Genomic DNA, 15,008 nt, shown 5'->3' on the forward strand with positions numbered 1-15,008 from the left:
ATTTAAACCATCCAGTTTGTGGTAATCTGTTACAGAAACCTAGGAAACTTTAACAGAGAACCAAACTGCCTGTTTACTTTTATTTTTCTAGTGAAATGTCAAATCAGTTTCTCAGACTAAATAAATATCTGATCAATGTGTACATAAAAGATATTTAATCCAAATAAGAAAATTCTTCAAATCATTCTGCCTTGCACATGGAATATTTCTCCAAATAATAGTGGTTGATATGAAGTTAAATTTTATAATCGGCAGTGAGTCCATGAACACCCAAGTAAAATTTCTTGCAAAATTTGGAATATACATAGTTTTCATGAGACTAAAAGGTTAACAACCATTTTTTAAGAATTATGTTTTTTAGTGGTTATTTCTGGATAAACTATTTTTACATGTTTAAAAATCAACTTTCAACTGCTGATTGGGAAACTTCAATGGGCATAAAATTTACTAGCAGTACAACAAACATGATAAAAGAAATTTGGCATGAGTATAATGGACAAATTCATTATTGCTTTTGCAAGAGTTCAGCTTGCTACTATGAGGAAACCTGTTTTTACTCATTTTGCAAAAAGTAGAATAATTGCATCACCTATTTATTGAATTATGTACTACACAAGTGCTAGGTAGCTAAGCTTTTTACTTATATTATGCATCCCATTTAATCCTTACAATTATATTATTATTATCAAATTTAAAGATGTACAAACTGGGGGTCAGAGAGAATCAATTTGTTCAAGGTCACACAGCTGGTGGGTGTGGCACAGTTGTGGTTAATCAGTCAGTCTTAATCTGTTCTATGAATTTGTGTTCTTGAATAGTAAGCTTGTAAGTCATACCCGCTATGCTCTAATTGCTTTTCTAACTACTGAAAATTTTTTAAATCATAATTTTCAAATAAATGTTAAAATATGGGAAATAAATGAAATAGCACTTTTGATTAGAATTATAAATATCTGTGGCTTATTAATGACATGGTCATAAATAGAATGCAATTCAAAGAGAACAAAGGGCTGGTTCTTAATACAATGTGGAAGAAATATAAATTACAGTTATCTGACACAAGATACGTTGCTGTGGTTAAAGAATAACTGAAGATCAAAATAATATATGACATGTGGATGAGTTAAAAAAGGAAATAATAGAGAAAGAAGAAATTTGACTACAGGTTGCTTACAGAGAAGCACTGTTTATAGGAACTAGTTCCATTAATTTAGCAATGGTCAATTTTAACTATTTTCTTAAATAGTTAGGTGAATTATGTATATCGAACTAAGAGAAGATTTAAATCATGATTAGAGTGTAATTCTGAGAAAAGAAGTTTTAGAAACAGTCACTTAATAAAAGGGTTAAGAAAGATCTCCCTACTCCTGAGAGCTGTTATACTAGATTGGTTTACTGAAGGAAGCAATGAAATCTATTTTTCTGAAGATCCTTAAAAAGAGAAGGCATACATTATCAGCAGTTCAGAAAGGTTTAGGTGTCTCTCTGCCAGAAAGCCGCCAGTGGATAATCACTTATGGTTCTATAAAGCCTAGTGACTGCATAATAATGCTATTCTTATAACTACGAGGAAAGGGCAACACAGCTGCTTTTTCTTTTCTTTTGTGATCAGGATTTGCTGTCCAAAAAGTTGCAGAATAATTTGAATGTAATTAGATGAAATTTTCCCCAACAGAAAAGCAAGAACTAATTTTGACTCTAGTTACTGAAAGAAAACTCAGAAGCTACACTGGGTTTTTTAAACATTTATGGTCTCCTTTACCTAGAAAGCATACATTTATGTACAGCTTAAAAAGCAGACTCATTTGCTGGATGACTTTAGGCCTATGAGTTGAATTAACACTAAATTAAAAATTCTGAACATACCTACAGTTTCTTTGTTTGTATAAAATGCTTGGAGAAATTCAACTTTAGTGCATTCTACTCAAATTTTTGAGTTTACTTTTACTTCATTTTATATTCATCTACTTAAGTCTTTATTTTTCATGAAAGTAGAGAAAGCAGATTCCATACATTTATTATTTTTTTCTTTATAATCCAGTCAATTTCTTTCCAAGCAAACCCCCTTTAAAGGGTAATGTAATTAATTTCAATTTTGAAGATGGCACTATGGTCCATAATCCTTGGCCAGCTATTTTTCCGGGAGCAATAAGAGCTGCTGTGAAAGTAACGAAATGTTCAATGGGATCTTGTGGTGTATGATTCTCATAAAATATAAAGCTATTAGGGATGTAAAGGGATCACACCCCAAGATTTTGGAGCACTTCAGAATAGTTGTTTAAAATAAGTGAGGGAAAAAAATGTAGAAATTAAACAAAAAAAATTCATACATGGTACAGATAATTTTAAAATAAGTAGAAAATAATTCTAACTTCCCAAACTATTTAGTATTTGTAGTTATATGATATGTGTGTCCAAGATAGATGCAAAGAGCCCTATTTTCAAACATGGGTACTTAATTTTTATTATTTAGATTTTTTGTATTTAGGGATATAATGTAGTCCTATATTATATAGTACTCCAGGTAAGGGCAAAAGCAGCTTACTATAATTTTTGACATGCAGCAGTACTCAGGAAAAAAAAAGAAAAAGAAATAGCTATGCTTATATAAATTGCTATACTAAAGACTACTTTTTATTTTTTCATTAAAACGTAAGATAATTCTACTTGTTTGTACATACTTAATAATAGAAAACTCAGCACAAATATTTCATTGCTTGCCTCCAAAAAATTGTTGACATCCTCTGTGGCCATCTGTCAAGGTGATCATTCCTTTGTGTTTGATGGAATTAGAGGAGTATCACAGGTCTACAGATTGATGAAGAAAAATATTCTGTGCTCTTGGCTTCTGGTATATATTTCCTTGGTCCTGTTAAAAAGGAAATAAGGGTGAATTCTGAACAGACAGTTATTCTATATTTCTTTAGATTCATATTTAAAGACATTTTGAGATTCTTAACGAGGTCTCGTTAAGAATCATAGAATTTTAGTCTTACACACAGGACTTGCTAAATTTATGACTCCAGGTAAGAAAGAGCTATATAAATCAGATGATTCAATCCCCATATCTTACAGGATAGGAAACTGAAATCCAGACAGGTTAAACAACTCAACCATTGTTACAATCAACTGGTAGCAGAGCCAGTGTGACAAACCAGTTCTTATCATTTCAAATCCAGGGCTCTTTCCTCTAGTTATCTCCCAGCAGGTAGAAGAGAAGACTCTCTGGAAGAGGAAGGGAGACTGGGAATAGCATTATCATGACCAAGCTAGTTTCTCAGCCCTAATGCTTAGAGAAAAATCTAGAAAGAAAGAACAAACATGATAGTTAAGTAATATTTAGATTATTAATTCAAAGCACAGCACTTGCTCAATGAACACCTACGATACTATTTTATTAAAGTACGATTAAGAGTATTTTATTAAAAATGACCAATCACTTAAATTTCTGAATTTCAAACAATTATGATCATTTATTTTTTCTAATCTTTGGTACTGCAACAATCTATTATCCATATAGCAAAAAAAGGATATTTTTATTATCCACAGAGCAATATTTTTAATAAGAAAATTGGATTTTAGACACTCTTGATCAAAACACTTCAAAGATATCCCAGAACATCTATGATAAAATCCAAAGGCCTTATCTTGCCTTAGATGATTGGGCCCTGGCTACCTCTGAGAGCCTATCCTATCATTTTTCCCCTTGCTGTGTAATCTACAGCCTAGTGGTCTTCTTGTTCTTGCTTAAATATACTAAGCACACTTTTGGGTAAGGTCTTTGACCTTGGTTCCTCCTCAGACTGGAACATTTCTCCATCTAGGCGCATGTCTGTTCCCAATGACTGAAACATTCTTTTCCCTGAGAGCTCCACTGCATGTTTCAAGAATCTGCTCAAATGTCACCTCCCAGAGAGGTTTTCTCTTACTACTAGCTAAACGACTTTCCCACCCTCCAGCATTCATCCCTCTCCCTACTGACCCTCATTTTTCTATACCCATACGTACTTCATTTCCAGTCACAGTATTTATAATTTCTAGATATTAAACAACCCAATATAATCCCCAGGGGGCCAGATGTGTTTTGGGATTAAGTATTATTTGAGTTTTTAAAGGTAATATGGTAAATGGACTATAATTATGCAGCCTCTCCCCCTAGTCTGAGAGGTCTGGGACAGCACTCTGAAATAAAATGTTAATATCTCTATAGCAAAACATATATCCATTCTCAGTGGTATTTGTAAAAAGACAATAAATAGCTCATATCAGTTTTACCACTAAACAAGTTAAGATTAGGTCAGGTTTTACTATTATATGAATTGCAAAAACTTTCAGTTTTAGAGCTTTTGGATTTTGGAATTGCAGATAAAGGATTGTGGAATATACTATGCATTAGTTTGTTTATTGCCTGTCTCCTCTATGTAATGTATGCTCACAAGACCAGCTTTTTTTTTCTTTTTCTGCTGTATGCCCAAGTACCTAACAGATAAGTACTCAATAAATATTAGTTAAGTAGGTAAATGAAGGTTTCTGTAAGGATTAGTTTTTTTTTTTTTAACATTATAAGTAAACCCTATCCTATAATAATATTCTTCTCAGTTGAAGGAAGTTGAAAAAATTATTTTAAAAGCTTCTTAAAATTATTTCTTCTTATATGGGTTGCTGAAAGAAAAAAATATGATAAACAGCACTTAGATAATATTACTCTACCATAAAAAGGAACAAAATTGGGTCATTTGTAGAGACGTGGATGGACCTAGATACTGTCATAGAGAGTGAAGTAAGTCAGAGAGAGAAAAACAAGTATCGTATATTAACGCATATATGTAGAACCTAGAAAAATGGTACAGATGAACCGGTTTGCAGGGCAGAAATAGAAACACAGAAGTAGAGAGCAAACGTATGGACACCAAGGGGGTAAAGTGGTGGGGGGTGGGATGAATTGGGAGATTGGGGTTGACGTGTATACACTAATATGTATAAAATAGATAATAAGAACCTGTTGTATAAAAAAATAAAATTCAAAAAAAAACCCAAAACAAAACTACAGGAAACAACACCTGGGCTGTGTAATATAGCGGGAAGAGTTTTCAACTGGAATTCTAGAGATCTAGGTGATTCCTTGCATTCCCATTTTCTATTTAATTACTTATCTATTTATCATTTATCTATCCACCTTCCATCCATCTATCTCTTTATCTTTGATTTAGATACCTTACCATTCTTGGCCCAACATATTATCTCTAAAATGAGAAGGCAGAACTCAATCTTTAGTAGTTCTATGACTTTACTGAATTAAGTAATTGAGGCAGTAACCACTCTGACTATCCCAGAAGCTGGCTGGCCAGTCTGAAAGACATATAATCTTGTTCATCTAATCTACAATTTAAAAATTAGAGATAAGTTTTTAATTAAATTTAAGCATGCATGTTTTGAAGTGACACATTTGTAAAATATCTACCTTATATCACAGGTAAACAATACTGAACTTCTGTGTGAGTTTCTGCATAAGAGTATGCCTAATAATAACAAATATTTATTGGGCATTTACTATGTGCCAAGTGCTATTCTAAGTTCCGTACGTATAGTATTAAACTTACAACAATTCTATTAGCTAGATACTAATATTAAATCTCTGTGGTATATTAGATTATTCCTCCCTTTCCCCACCACACATTCATGGGAGGTGCATGTGTACCTCTCTGCTCTTTGAGTTTGGGCTTGGCCAGGTGACTTGCTTTGACCAAAGAGGATAACAGCAGGCAACACACAAGCAGAGCCTTGAAATACGTAGCTTTAGTAAGTGGGCTTCCTCCTTGCACTCTTTTTATTCTGAGAAAAAAATGTTTCAGGTAGCTATAGGTCCAAGGAAGATGAGACATGTGGCACAGACTTAGGCCCATCCTCCACTTGGAACCACGTCCAGTTGAGCTCAACCTGGATCAGACCTCCTCCTGCTTACCCCCAGACTTCTGAGCAAGAACTAAATGCATTTGTGACATGCCAGTGAGATTTTTGTGGTGGTCTGTACTGCAGCAAAAGCTCACTGATAAACTTCCTTTTTATAGACAGCAAAAATCAGGGTCAGAGATTGAGTAATTTGTCCAAACTTTCACAGCTAATAAAGCGGTGGAGGTGGATATGAAGCCATGCAAGTCTAGCTCAAGGGCCTACACTCTAAGCCCCTATGCTATATTGCCACTACATTATACTGGCATACTGTATTATAAGATATTAAGCCATTTATTAATACGGCAGTGGGTGATCTGGCACATATTGAAATTCGTAATTGTAAATGTAGTCTAATTGTCAGTGGACAAAGATGTCCTGTAGCTTTGAGTGTAAAGTTTCAGCTTGAGACATTAATAAATATAAAATAAATGTACTGTTTTCTGGAGTCAAACTAATAAGACTACACATCTCTTGAAGTAGCTTCCCAGCTCACCCTGACACCGAACAGTGGCCCTCAGTGCTCATAGCTCTACTGCATAATTCTACCCTCTGACTTTGGCTGACCAATTCAGGACTGCATCTGTGATCTAAGCTGAATCATCCAGGTTTCTCTTTTAGTAGCTTGAAATTTTGACATGTGAGTGGGAGTCCCCATGAATGGCTCTACTCTAGAGAAAGGTGAAATCCCCAGAGCTATCCTTGTTCATTTTCTTCCCACCTGTGAATTTCATGATACTCTAGTATCTTCCCAGGCAAATGCCCTTTTAAAATAGGCTTGCTAAACTCTGTTTCTTCTTACTGCAACCAAAAGAAAATCCATTGTTTTCTTTTAAAAAATCCATTGTTCTTTTTGTTATAATTTAAAAGTGCAGAGGAAGGATTTCTTAAAAAGACCTAATGAAGCTTGCATTTGCTTTTTGATCCTGTCAAAGTAATTTTGCAGTTTAGAGTTATGGATTGTGTGTCTCCTGATACTAGTTAAAAATTCTTCCATATTTTAAAAACCAGGGTTCATGGACCCTAAAGGATCTGTGGATAGAACTATATTTTAGTAAAGTTGCAAAAAGTAGATTTCCTTTGTAATCCTATGTATTTTAGGTATTTAAATACATTTTGTTTGTAAGGAGCTTTCTATATGCCTTTTGATAATGAAAGACAAGTAAACATATGGGATTATTTTTGTCATTGATTCACTCAGAAACTATTTATGAGACTCAAATATATTCCAGACATTGTTTTAGGTACTGAAGATACAACAGGGATGAGACAAAGTCTCTGCCCTCATAAAGGAATAAGAAAGAATATGAGGAATATAATTTAAAAATTTCATAGTACTGTTAGTAATGAACTTGGTACATCTATACAGTAAGGAGATGAGGGTAGCTTGAAAGTGTGAGAGTATGTGGTGGTAAAATGCCTGTGGAAAGTTTATGAGCAATCCTTAATCTATACCTAATCTTCAAGAGGAATATATCAGCATATATAGGGAACCCTGCAAGAAATCCTATGTAAGAGTAAATAATAAAGCATTCAATACTACCACCACCACAATGGCAATGATTTTTATGCTTTTTACTTTACCAGTGATTTCATATCTACTACTACAATATAACCTCAATACTTCTTCCAGATGAGCAGGAGAGAAAATGAAGCCTCAGAAGTTTGAGAAATTTGACCACTTTGAGTAGTGGTAAAACCAACTACACCCTGGTTTCTAAGTTTCCCAGCTTTTCTTTTCATTATACCACACTACATCATCTTAACAAAAGACGATTAGTTTCACAGCAGGCAGCGTTGAAATTTCCTTTTATTTACTTCTGTGAGCTACTTGTGAAGTGGGAGAAAGAAGCAACATTATTGGGGTCACACAGAAGCTGCTGGTAACAAATTGAACATATTTTGTCTTCAGGCATAAGCTCAAATCACTTTGGGATGTCATGATAGAATTGGTAGTGGAGGAGTTTAAGAATGCATTACAGCAGACTTTTCCCAACCAGAAGATTTAACCATCTAGAGTAGGGGTTGGCCAACTTCAGCCAGCGAACAAACCCAGTTTGCCACCTGTTTTTTGTATGCCCCCCGCGTCCCCCCAAGCCAAGAATGGTATTTACATTTTAAGTGGTTCAGAAAGCACCACAAGAAAAAAAAATCATGACACCTGAAAATTATATGAAATTCAAATTTAAGTGTCCATAAATAAAGCTGAAACACAGCCATGCTCATTCGTTCATGTATCACCTGTGACTTCTTTCATGCCTCAACAATAGTTGAGGACCTGCTGGTCAGTCAAGCCTAAAATATTTACTATCTATCTGGCCTTTAACAGAAAAAGTTAGCTGATCGCTGATCTAGAAGGTCACAGAGTTTTCCAAGGAGTTCATGTTAAAGGTGGTAAAAACATCTGTTTAAAATTTTAATTTAAGAAATTAATAACTGCATAGTTATTTAATGGAATGATTTGAGAGCACCCGAGGCATATGAGTCAATGACTATCCTAGGGGCCTGAGAAGCATGCTTGCATCTCAGCCACTCAGGCAGCTGATCACTCGGATGACCTCCTTGACACCATGGTGTTTGTGATTATTACAGAGGTTTAAATTGTTTAACTACCAGTCCTACATTTTCAAATTTACTGTCACACAGATTGCTGGTTAAAGACAGCAAACACAAAGAAACTTTTGGTGACATATAATTAATGAGGAGAATAAAAATTCTATGAAGCCTGTAAATCTGCCTTAAGATGACTGTCATCAAATCTGTAAGTTGCATTTATCTAATCAAAAGGAACCCCTAAAAGACTCAAATATTCTAAAAGTCAGTATTAAAAAGAATATGGTGATGATCATTTTCAAAATTTTCTTGAGTAAAATTTTCTCTTATTTAGAAATTAAAATCAGCTGATTTTGCAAGCAGATTTACAGGCTTCATAGGAGTTTTATGCAATAAACAGTTTTCTAAATATTTATGTTTTTGAAACTTGTTGTATTTAGAAATGTTACTTCTCTGAATGTTCACTATAGAGGTCCATTTCCCCTTGATTTGTAATGTTCCTTCATAAAGCTTTGGGTTATGATCTAATTTTTAACAATATAGGTTCCCAACATTTTTGTAACTGAAAAACAATTACATTCTTCTTGAAAGTTTTGACACTTACCTATTAAAAAATGTTGAGAAACACTGTACCAAAGAATAGGGAAAATAAGTGATAATACTTATTGACTCTACATATTCATTCATTATTCTTCCAGCAAACAAATGAGTAGAAACTCTTTGCCAGCCTTGTAGAAAAAAGCCAAGAGATAAATGACAGTTTTTGTTTTCAAGGAGCTTACAGGCCGGTAGCTAGAAAAGTGACAAGTATACCGATTGTTAAAATTCAGTTTGTTAACTTCTTTAATAGATGTAAAGTAAGGTGCTCACAGATGTAAAGAAGCTGCTACTTTATAATCTAGACAAAAATGAACTCAGTTCCTGGTGGTGAAAACAGAAGAGAGACTCTCTTTTCAAAAAGGATGCACTTTAGTTACAGATATAAGGAAGGCAGGGTCTAGTGAATGTTTATCTAGAAAAAAGGATAAATTAAATATTCTCAACAGATGACCAAATTCTCCTTTTCTCTTAATTTCCAGAGAGTTTACACAATACCTTCATTCAAAACTTTTGGGAGTCAGATGTGTTTTGTAATTAACAACTTTTTAGTTTTGAAAGGTAAGTTTAAATCCATTATAACTGTTAAAAAACATACCAAAACTAAAAAAAAAACAACAAAAAACCACAAGTTTTTAATGCCTAAAACATACATCAAAGACTGCTCTGTACCAAAAGATAATTTTAGGCTTCTTGTCGCTGATAATAACTTATTCAAAAAGAATGAACTATCATGAGTTGATGAACAGATACATAAAATGTAGTACCATCCATACAATGGAATATTATTTGGTCATAAAAAAGAATGAAATTCTGACACATGCTACAACATGGATGAAACTTGAAAACATTATGCTAAGTGAAAGGATCAAGACACAAAGAGCAGAATAATGTATGATTCTATGCATATAAAATGTACAGAATAGGCAAATACATAGAGGCAAAAAGAAGATTAATGACTGCCAGGGGCTTGGAGTAGAGGGGAATGAAGAGTGACTGCTAAGGGGTACAGGGTTTCTTTTTGGGGTGATGAAAATGTTCTGGAATAAGTGGTAATTGATGTACAACATTCTGAATACACCAAAAAGCACTGAACTGTACAATTTAAAATTGTGAAATTTATAACAAATTGTATTTTAATAAAGCTGTCATCAAAATTTTTTCTATGAAGAAGAATGAACTTATTTTATCAGAGAATGTTCAATCTGTAAAGTATTAAAAATAAACTGCTAAGATGAACTATCCTAGGGAACTATTTCTGTTTGTGACTGAATAACCACATTGATCTTGTAAGATAGCTAAAAGAAAGTAGTAATAAAGTTCTTCAGACACTTCACGTTTAAAACTCTAAGCACATACACAAAAATCTAAAACATGGGAACACATATAATTAGTATGGATAAGTAAAGAATAAGAAAAGAATCAAACGATAGACTAAACCTGGTTTAGACTATAGTTTGTCCTTACTTCAAACACATAACAAAAATTAAAAATTCCAATCAGAGGCTGAAAACAGTCCTAAAGCGTTAATCTGGTATTTTTTCCCCCTCTAAATTCAAAGTCCAAATTCTTTTTATTCCAAATTAAGTTAGGAAATATTTATAAACCAATCTACAACAACTACAATAGGATTACTGTGAACAATGGTATTTGGGAACTGGAATAAATTTAAAATTGAAGATTCAATCAGAAGAATGAAGAAATTAGAATCTGTCTGAATTTGAACCTGAAGTTTTAACATGCAAAAGGTGAATTATAGAGCAAAAAACAAACAAGAAAAGAGACAGCAAAGTCCACCAAAATCTATGTTCATTTACTTGAGTCCCATACTGATGTTCCAGTTAGGTTTGAGCTGAAGATATTACTATCTAGAATACTTAAATTGGCTTGATGATTCAGGTGTTAAGATCAACTGAATGATTGCTTCCATTGGTAGATCACAACTAGTCAGCAAATGGGTAAAGAGAGAAATTTACTCCAGTGGTTTGGGAAAGTCTACAGTGAAATTACAACTGCATAATCTTCATATATATATATGAAAATTTATACATATACTGAAAATTTATGAGTCAAAAAGCTTTATATATGTAGCAAGAAACACTTTCTTTAATATTCATCGAAAATAAATTGTAACAGGATAAAATTCTTACCAAATTACCAATATTTATTTAGTTATATATTTTTTATACTTTGTGTCTTATTCCTATTGGGCAACGTAAGTAAAATAAATAAATTTCAATTTATAAATATAACATCACAATATGATTACTAGATTCTAGGAAATGACCATGAGATAAATTCAAGCAGCTCACAATATTTACTTTAATATGTGGTAAATCACAACAACACTATTAGAAATTCTTTTATTTGTTTTGGTTTTCTAAGATCATAATATAAGTTTACTACTAGAAAGCTTAATAATATAAAGTATAAAATATAATTGGATCTAGGTAATTTAGCAAAATATGAGCTTCCCAATCATTTTATAGAAGCTGCTATCTCTTGAACAGTTTGTATAAAATCACGTGGTATGTTTGAAGTATGAGAAAAAAAAGAATTCAGAATTCTTTCATAAGTAGTACACTCAACATTGGAGATAGAAAGGGATGATGGGTAGGTACATATATGTGACAATAACATAGCAACAGCAACTGATTCGTATGAAAATCAGTCTATAGGTGCTGTTTAGGATGAAGAAATTGGCTAATGCTTGCATCTAGAAGTAAGTAGTTTTATGGCTTTACTTTTCTTTTTGAAATGAAAATAGTAAAATAACATGTAAAGAGGGAATTCCCTGGTGGTGCAGTGGTTAAGACTTTGCCTTCTAATGCAGGAGGTGAGTGTTTGATACCTGGTCGGGGAGCTAAGATCGCACATGCCTCGTGGCCAAAAAACCAAAACATAAAACAGAAGCAATACAGTAACAAATTCAATAAAGACTTTAAAAATGGTGTACAGCAAAAAAATCTTTACAAAAAAAAAACATGTAAAGATACTGTGATCAGGAGACCTTCAAGATGGAGGAGGAGTGAGACTTGGAGATCACCTTCCTCCCCACAAATACATCAGAAATACATCTACCTGTGCAACAACTCCTACAGAACACCTACTGAACGCTGGTAGACCTCAGACTTCCCAAAAGGCAAGAAACTCCCCACGTACCTGGCTAGGGCAAAAGAAAAAACAGAGACAAAAGAATAGGGCAGGACCTGCCCCTCTGGGAGGGAGCTGTGAAGGAGGAAAAGTTTCCACACACTAGGAAGCCCCTTTATGGGCAGAGATGGGGGGTGGCAAGGGGGAATCTTCAGAGCCACGGAGGAGAGCACAGCAATAGCGGTGCAGAGGGCAAAGTGGAGAGATTCTAGCACAGGGCACTCATCTAGCACTCATCAGCCCGAGAGGCTTGTCTGCTCACCTGCCAGGGTGGGTGGGGGCTGGGAGCTGAGGCTCCAGCTTCGGAAGTCAGATGCCAGGGAGAGGACTGGGGTTGGCTGTGTGAATGCAGCCTGAAGGGGGCAAGTGCACCACAGCTAGCCGGGAGGGAGTCTGGAAAGGCCTAAGAGGCAAGAGACTATTGTTTTGGGGTGCGCAAGGAGATTCAGAGCATCACCTAAACGAGCTCCAGAGATGGGTGTGAGCCGCGGCTATCAGTGTGGACACAAGAGACGGGCATGAAACACTAAGGCTGCTGCTGCAGCCACCAAGAAGCCTGTGTGCAAGCACAGGTCACTATCCATATCTCCTCTCCTGGGAGCCTGTGCAGCCTGCCACTGCGAGGGTCCCGTGATCTAGGGACAACTTCCCCAGGAGAACACACGGCGCGCCTCAGGCTGGTGGAACATCACGCCAGCCTCTGCCACCGCAGGCTTGTCCCGCATTCCGTACCCCTCCCTCCCCCTGGCCTGAGTGAGCCAGAGCCCCAGAATCAGCTGCTCCTTTAAGTCCCTCCTATACGAGCAAAGAACAGACACACTCAGGCGACCTACATGCAGAGGTGGGGCCAAATCCAAAGCTGAACACCAGGAGCTGTGCGAACAAAGAAAAGAAAGGGAAATCTCTCCCAGCAGCTTCAGGAGCAGTGGATTAAATCTCCACCATCAACTTGATGTACGCTGCATCTGTGGAATACCTGAATAGACAACGAATCATCCCAAATTGAGGAGGTGGACTTTGGGAGCAACTGTAGACTTGGGGTTTGCTTTCTGCATCTAATTTGTTTCTGGTTTTATGTTTATCTTAGTTTAGTACTTAGAGTTTATTATCATTGGTGGGTTTGTTTATTGATTTGGTTGCTCTCTTCCTTTTAATATAAAGATATAAATACATTTTCCCCTTTTCTCTTTTTACAAGTGTGTATGTATATGCTTCTTTGTGTGATTTTGTCTATATAGCTTTGCTTTTACCATTTGTCCTAGGGTTCTGTCTGTCGTTTTTTTCTTTATTTTTCTGTATAGTTTTTAGTGCTGCTTATCATTGGCGGATTTGTTTTTTGGTTTCGCTGCTCTCTTTTTTCTTTCTTTTTTTTAAAAATTACTTTTCAAATTTTTTTTATTATTAATAATTTTTAAATTTTTAATTTTAATAACTTTATTTTATTTTTACTTTCTTTCTTTTCCTCTGAGCCATGTGGCTGACAGGGTCTTGGGGCTCCGGCTGGGTGTCCAGCCTGTGCCTCTGAGGTGGGAGAGCCAACTTGAGGACACTGGTCCACCAGAGATATCCTGGCTCCACGTAATATGAAACAGCGAAATCTCTCCCAGAGATCTGCATCTCAATGGTAAGACTGAGTTCCACTTAATGACCAGAAAGCTACAGTGTTGGACACCCTATGCCATACAACTAGCAAGACAGGAATACAACCCGACCCGTTAGCAGAGAGGCTGCCTAAAAACATAATACGGTCACAGACACCCCAAAACACACCTCCGGGCGTAGTCCTGCCCACCAGAAAGACAAGATCCAGCCTCAGCCACCAGAACAAAAGGTACCAGTCCCCTCCACGAGAAAGCCTACACAAGCCACTGAACCAGCTTTTAGCCATTAGGGGAAGACACCAAAAATGACAGAAACTATGAACCTGCAGCAGGCGAAAAGGAGATCCCAAACACAGTAAGTTAAGCAAAATGAGAGGCAGAGAAACACACAGCATATGAAGGAGCAAGGTAAAAACCAACCAGACCAAACAAATGAAGAGAAACTAGGCAGTCTACCTGAAAAAAAATTCAGAGTAATGATAGTAAAGATGATCCAAAATCTTGGAAATAGAATGGAGAAAATACAAGACACGTTTAACAAGCACCTAGAAGAACTAAAGAGCAAACAAACAATGATGAACAACACAATAAATGAAATTAAAAATTCTCTAGAAGGAATCAATAGCAGAATAACTGAGGCAGAAGGAAGGATAAGTGACCTGGAAGATAAAATAATGGAAATAACTACCGCAGAGCAGAATAAAGAAAAAAGAATGAAAAGAACGGAGGACAGTCTCAGAGACCTCTGGGACAACATTAAATGCACCAACATTCGAATTATAGGGGTTCCAGAAGAAGAAGAGAAAAAGAAACGGACTGAGAAAATATTTGAAGAGATTATAGTTGAAAACTTCCCTAGTATGGGAAAGGAAATAGTCAATCAAGTCCAGGAAGCAGAGAGAGTCCCATACAGGATAAATTGAAGGAGAAACACGCCAAGACACATATTAATCAAACTATCAAAAAATAAATATGAAGAAAAAATATTAAAAGCAGCAAGGGAAAAACAACAAATAACATACAAGGGAATCCCCATAAGGTTAACAGCTGATCTTTCAGCAGAAACTCTGCAAGTCAGAAGGGAGTGGCAGGACATATTTAAAGTGATGAAAGGGAAAAACCTACAACCAAGATTACTCTAGCTGGCAAGGATCT

General features: G+C 35.5%; 1 protein-coding gene across 14 annotated transcripts in view; it reads right to left on the bottom strand.

Moving 5' to 3' along the window:
* Positions 1 to 15,008, bottom strand: part of MBD5 (methyl-CpG binding domain protein 5) — a 405,239-nt gene that overhangs the window by 231,764 nt on the left and 158,467 nt on the right. For 13 of the 14 annotated variants that reach the window (XR_012333127.1, XM_073807733.1, XM_073807732.1 and 10 more), the window contains one exon: positions 2,722 to 2,869. The gene's annotated coding sequence lies outside the window, so the exon portion shown is untranslated. Of the gene's footprint in view, positions 1 to 2,681; positions 2,870 to 15,008 lie in introns of all 14 variants that reach the window. The other variant, XM_073807726.1, reaches the window with a different exon arrangement.

This window comes from Tursiops truncatus, chromosome 7, assembly GCF_011762595.2.
Source record: "Tursiops truncatus isolate mTurTru1 chromosome 7, mTurTru1.mat.Y, whole genome shotgun sequence".
In the NCBI taxonomy this organism is placed as follows: domain Eukaryota; kingdom Metazoa; phylum Chordata; class Mammalia; order Artiodactyla; family Delphinidae; genus Tursiops; species Tursiops truncatus.